Raw genomic sequence first — 6,338 nt, 5'->3', positions numbered from 1 at the left:
TGGCTACAACCACCTTTCAGGTAGTTGTAGAGAGCAATGAGGTCACCCCTGAGCCTCCTCTTCTCCAGACTAAACAACCCCAGCTCCCTCAGCCTCTCCTCATAGGGCTGTGCTCAAGGCCTCTCCCCAGCCTTGTTGCCAGATACTGTCTGCTTCAATTCTTTACTTTTGTTTCCTTTTGTTTTTTCAGTGCACCCACTACCCTAGAATGGGGCTGGGGATCTTCTAACTACAGCCAAAACATACTATTTGGCTTACTTCTCCCTGTTGGGGAAGAGCAGTGCAGAATTAGGTGCCTGTGTTACCCAAAGCATCATCAGCACTGACAAATTAATGCTTTGTGAAAGCACACAAGCAGATTACCCTCTGAGGAGCGTGTTTCTAGGTGTTGTGCTCAAGCAGAGCTCAAGAGAGTAAAGCAAAAAAAAAATCAAGCCACTTAATGAAGAAAACTAATTATTTTTGTGTAAAATAATAAACTGCAAATCTACTAACAGGCTTCTGAAAGTGGATCTGTACATCGTTTGTAAATGCTTAAAATTCACCCACTGACCTTAAAAACATTTCTGTTCTGAGCAGTAAATGAGTCTGGTTAAAATCCATCCAATGAGCCTAAAAATGTTTGTATCATAGAATCAACCAGGTTGGGAAAGACCTCAGAGACCACACTTTGAGCAGTAAATGAGTCTGGTTAAAATCCAACTAATGACCCTAAAAATGGTTATATCATAGAATCATAGAATAAATCAGGTTGGAAAAGACCTGAGAGATCATACTTTGAGCAGTAATGGGCTGTGACTGGCTGGCAAGCAGCCCTGAGGAGAGAGCCTTGGGGGTGCTGGGGGAGGAGAAGCTCAACAGGAGCTCTCAGTGTGCACTTGCAGCCCGCAAAGCCAATCAGATCCTGGGCTGCAGCAGGAGAAGTGTGGCCAGCAGGGCAAGGGAGGTGATCCTCCCCCTCTGCTCAGCTCTGGGGAGACCCCACCTGGAGTACTGCCTCCAGTTCTGGAGCCCCTATGACAAGAGGGATCTGAAGGTACTGGAAGGTGTCCAGAGAAGGGCCACGAGGATGAGCAGAGGGCTGGAGCAGCTCTCCTGTGAGGACAGACTGAAGGAGTTGGGGCTGTTCAGTCTGGAGAAGAGAAGGATCCCAGGTGACCTCACTGTGGCCTTCCAGTATCTGAAGGGGGCTACAGGAAGGCTGGGGAGGGACTGCTCAGGATCACAGGGAGTGATAGGACTAGGGGGAATGGAATGAAGCTGGAGGTGGGGAGATTCAGGCTGGAGGTGAGGAGGAAGTTCTTCCCCATGAGAGTGGTGAAGCCCTGGAATGGGTTGTGCAGGGAGGTGGTTGAGGCCCTGTCCCTGGAGGTGTTTTAAGCCCAGGCTGGATGAGGCTCTGGCCAGGCTGATGTAGTGTGGGGTGTCCCTGCCCGTGGCAGAGGGGTTGGAACTAGATGATCCATGTGGTCCCTTTCAACCCTGACTGATACTATGATGCTATGACCCTAAAATTGTTTATATCACAGAATCAACCAGGTTGGGAAAGACCTGAGTGATCACACTTTGAACAGTAAATGAGTCTGGTTAAAATCCATCCATCATAGCTCTGTGTACAAAACCTTCCCTTACAAAGAGAAACTAAGACCTGGGCCTACCTAATTCTTCCTGAATGAAGGAATTCTGCTGGTTTCTGGTGGGGGTTTTGGTTTGGGTTTGGTTTTGTTTTACAGCCAATTTAATTTGTGCTCCTTGTACCAGGGCTTCGATTACATTTCAAGGATGGCTTTGACAGCTCAGCTTTCTGTGCTGAGTACATCCCCTAATTATCCAGAGAGTTTTGAGAAAATGATTAAACTGCTGTACTTAATTGTTTGCTGGTGGGGCTTTTGCTGCACAGAGCATCTTGGATGTTTGCCATGTGCAGCTTCATGTCCGTTTAACCTCTCTAAAGTTTCCTGAGAAGTCCAAGGATTAGGTGGTGTTGGGTTTGGGGGTTTTTAACTGGACCTTTCAACAGAATTAGCCTGGAGAAGAGGAGGCTCAGGGGTGACCTCATTGCTCTCTACAACTACCTGATAGGGGGTTGTAGCCAGGAAGGGGTTGGTCTCTTCTCCCAGGCAACCAGCACCAGAACAAGAGGACACAGTCCCAAGCTGCATCAGGAGAAGTTTAGGCTGGAGGTGAGGAGAAAGTTCTTCACTGAGAGAGTCATTGGTCATTGGGATGTGCTGCCCAGGGAGGTGGAGGAGTCACCATCCCTGGAGGTGTTCAAGAGGAAATTGGACGTGGCACTTGGTGCCATGGTCTAGTCATGAGGTGTGTTGTGATAGGCTGGACTTGATGATCTTTGAGGTCTCTTCCAGCCTTAGTGATACTGTGATACTGTACTTAAGACCAGGTTGGAAGAGACCTTTGAGATCCTGGTATCCAACCCATCATCACAGCAAAGGCTGAAGGAAATGTGTCTGTACAGATACTCACTGAGAGACCTGGGCTTGTTTAGTCTGGAGAAGAGAAGGCTGAGAGGTGATCTGATCAATGTCTATCAGTATCTGAGGGGTGGGTGTCAAGTGGAGGGGGCCAAGCTCTTTTGGGTGCTGCACATCAATAAGCCAAGGAACAATGGAGACAAACTTGAGCAGAGAAGGTTTCACCGCAACATGAGGAGAAACTTCTTCCCAGTGAGGGTGACAGCACTGAAACAGGCTGCCCAGAGAGGCTGTGGAGTCTCCTTCCCCGGGTGATCGCACTTCGGCGGGGGAGTTGGACCTGATGATCTCTGTAGGTTGCCTTCCAACCTCTAACATTCTGTGATTCACTGTGCAATTCAGAGAAAACCATTGGAGGCCACAATAAATACCAGAGACATCTACCCAGAGAAGAGCTGACCAGAACAATGTAGAACTATGTATTGAAAGGAACAACCTGAGTCAGTCATGCTCCATATGGGCTCCTAAATCAATAAGAGTAAAAAGCTCCACTGGATAGCCAGCAGTAAATCTTTCTGAAAGACCATTCTGTGTATTAAGAGGATCATAGAATTGTTTGGCTTGGAAGGAACCTTAGAGATTAGCTAGTACCAGCCACCCTGCTGTGGGCAGGTTGCTCATGGCCTTGTCCAGCCTGTCCTTGAACATCTCTGGGGAGAGGGCATCCACAACCCCACAAACCTCCTAATTCCATAATCAATGTAGAAAATATGTCCCTTTTGCTAACTCCCTAGAAATCTTGTAAGAAATCAGTGAAGTGAAACAATGACACATCTTCTGCTGGAATTCTGAGTCATAGAATCATAGAATTGTCAGAGTTGGAAAGGGACCTCAAGGCTCAGCCAGTTCCAGCCCCTCTGCCATGGGCAGGGACACCTCACACTACAGCAGGTTGCTCACAGCCACATCCAGCCTGGCCTTCAAAACCTCCAGGGATGGGGCCTCAACCACCTCCCTGGACAACCCATTCCAGGGCTTCACCACTCTCATGGGGAAGAACTTCCTCCTCACCTCCAGCCTGAATCTCCTCACCTCCAGCTTCATTCCATTCCCCCTAGTCCTATCACTCCCTGAGATCCTGAGCAGTCCCTCCCCAGCCTTCCTGTAGCCCCCTTCAGATACTGGAAGGCCACAATTAGGTCTCCTCAGAGCCTTCTCTTCTCCAGACTGAACAGCCCCAACTCCTTCAGTCTGTCCTCATAGGAGAGGTGCTCCAGCCCTCTGCTCATCCTCATGGCCCTTCTCTGGACACCTTCCAGCACCTCCAGATCCTTCCTGTAATAGGAGTCCTTCACTTTATTTCCAAAGAATTCAGAGTTTGGGGATATATGAAGAAAACAGATAGGAGCAAGTAAAAAACAGGAATAGATTTAGGCAATTGAATAAAATACTTGAAGGACTTCATGCTTAAATATGGCATCCAGTATTTCTCTGCTTCACAGAATCACAGCATGTTAGGGGTTGGAAGGGACACTGAAAGACCATCCAGTCCAAGCCCCCTGCCACAGCAGGATCACCTAGGGGAGATCACACAGGAACACATCCAGGTGGAGTTTGACTACCTCCAGAGAGGGAGACTCCACAACCCCCCTGGGCAGCCTGTTCCAGTGTAAGATAAAGTGGGATCTTAAGTAAACTCTAAGACACAGTTCAAGAACTGAAATTTGTGAAGGGGAAACCCATCATATTTTTTTTCCAACTAAATAGAGCCATCCTGGCTTTGTTTTGCTTCATAAACCACTAAAGCAAGGATGTTAGCAGTCTTAGAAGAACTGATGCTTGCACAAGTAAGAACATCCACTGACAGTGCACATACTTAATTAGAAAGATCATTACTCTGATCCCAACACAGCCTTGCTTGTGTCGTTAGCTTGCAGACAAGCCCTAGTTTTTTCCTGTTTCCTTCTGGCCTTGTTTGATGTCTTTGAGAGCTGCAAGGTATTTTTACCTCCATGTCACTGAAATACCTGCTTCCCCCCCAATAAAAATAGCAGTGATCTAGTGTGAGTAATACCAGTATTTTGGTGGTTGACAGCCTGCTGAACATGAGCCTGCAGTGTGCCCAGGCAGCCAAGAGGGCCAATGGCATCCTGACCTGCATCATGAACAGTGTGGCCAGCAGGAGCAGGGAGGTCATTCTGCCCCTGTACACTGCACTGGTTAGGCCACACCTTGAGTCCTGCGTCCAGTTCTAGGCTCCTCAGTTTAAGAAGGACATTGAGAAACTTGAAGGTGTCCAGAGAAGGGCAACAAAGCTGGGGAGAGGTCTGGAGCACAGCCCTGGGAGGAGAGGCTGAGGGAGCTGGGATTGTTTAGCCTGGAGAAGAGAAGGCTCAGGGGTGACCTTCTTGCTCTCTACAACTACCTGAAGGGAGGTTGTAGCCAGGTGGGGGTTGGTCTCTTCTCCCAGGCAGCAGCACCAGAACAAGAGGACAGTCTCAGGCTGCACCAGGGGAAGTTTAGGCTGGAGGTGAGGAGAAAGTTCTTCCCAGAAAGAGGAATTGGCCATTGGGATGTGCTGCCTGGGGAGGTGGTGGAGTCACCATCCCTGGAGGTGTTCAAGAAAAGATTGGATGTGGCACCTGGAGCCATGGTTTAGTTGTCAGGAGGTGTTAGGTATTAGGTAATAAGTTGGACTTGATGATCTCTGAGGTCTTTTCCAACCTGGTTGATTCTCTGATTTGCACTTCCAGTAAGGATTTTAGTGCTGCTGGCACTGAACCATGTGGCTGGCAGTGCCTGCTCCATGTAGCATATGCGATTTGTCAATCACCCATGAAATACACATCACCCAGATCCTGATCTCTGGTTACTGCTCAAGTCTTCTGAGGAAATGCTGGGCTGCTGTTCCAGATTTCCCAACATTTCCCATTCCCCTAGAGCTTCTACTCAGTGCCTTGAAAGGATTATTCTGTGTTTTTCAGTTTTGCCCAGGTAAGCTGGAGTAGTTCTGCTGTGCCACACAGGCATGGTGTACTAACTGAGACAGAAACTGTGTGAGGTAAACCCTGATATAAAATCAATGCCTCAGTCTCTTGATCTTACAGGTTTCAGAGCACCAGGGACAGGAACTGTGGTTAGCCCACTCTTGCTTATCCATCACAGTATCACTAAGGTTGGAAGAGACCTCGAGGATCATCGAGTCCAACCTATCAACACAGAGCTCATGACTAGACCATGGCACCAAGTGCCACATCCAATCTCCTCTTGAACATGATGCTGTGTTTGTGTTTCCTTCCCTGTTTTTAACCTAATACTAAGGTGCCCTTCTGGCTAAGCAAGCCAATGGGAGCCTAGGGTGCAGCAAGAAAAGTGTGGCCAGCAGGGCTGGGGAGGTTCTGCTCCCCCTCTGCTCTGCTCTGCCCTGCTGAGACCACAGCTGCAATCCTGTGTCCAGTATGGGGGTCCCCGGTTCAAGAGAGACAGAAAGCTGCTGGAGAGAGTCCAAGGGAGAGCCAGGAGGATGCTTAGGGGACTTGAGCATCTCCCCTGGGAAGAGAGACTGAGAGCCCTGGGGCAGTTTAGTCTGGAGAAGAGAAGGCTGAGAGGGGATCTGATCAATGTCTGTCAATATCTGAGGGCTGGGGGTCAAGGGGAAGGGGCCAAGTTCTTTTGGGTGGTGCACAGCAATAAGCCAAGGAACAATGGAGACAAACCTGAACATAGAAGGTTTCAGCTCCACATGAGGAGAAACTTCTTTGCAGGGAGGGTGACAGAGCCCTGGAGCAGGCTGCCCAGAGAGGTTGTGGAGTCTCCTCTGGAGACTTTCCAAACCTACTTGGATGTATTCCTGTGCAGACTACCCTGGGTGATCCTGCTCTGGCAGGGGGGTTGGACTGGATGACC

Source organism: Melanerpes formicivorus, unplaced genomic scaffold (assembly GCF_026170545.1).
Source record: "Melanerpes formicivorus ecotype bairdi unplaced genomic scaffold, bMelFor1.0.p_v2 SCAF_85, whole genome shotgun sequence".
Taxonomy (NCBI): domain Eukaryota; kingdom Metazoa; phylum Chordata; class Aves; order Piciformes; family Picidae; genus Melanerpes; species Melanerpes formicivorus.
This window is presented reverse-complemented; position numbering follows the sequence as displayed.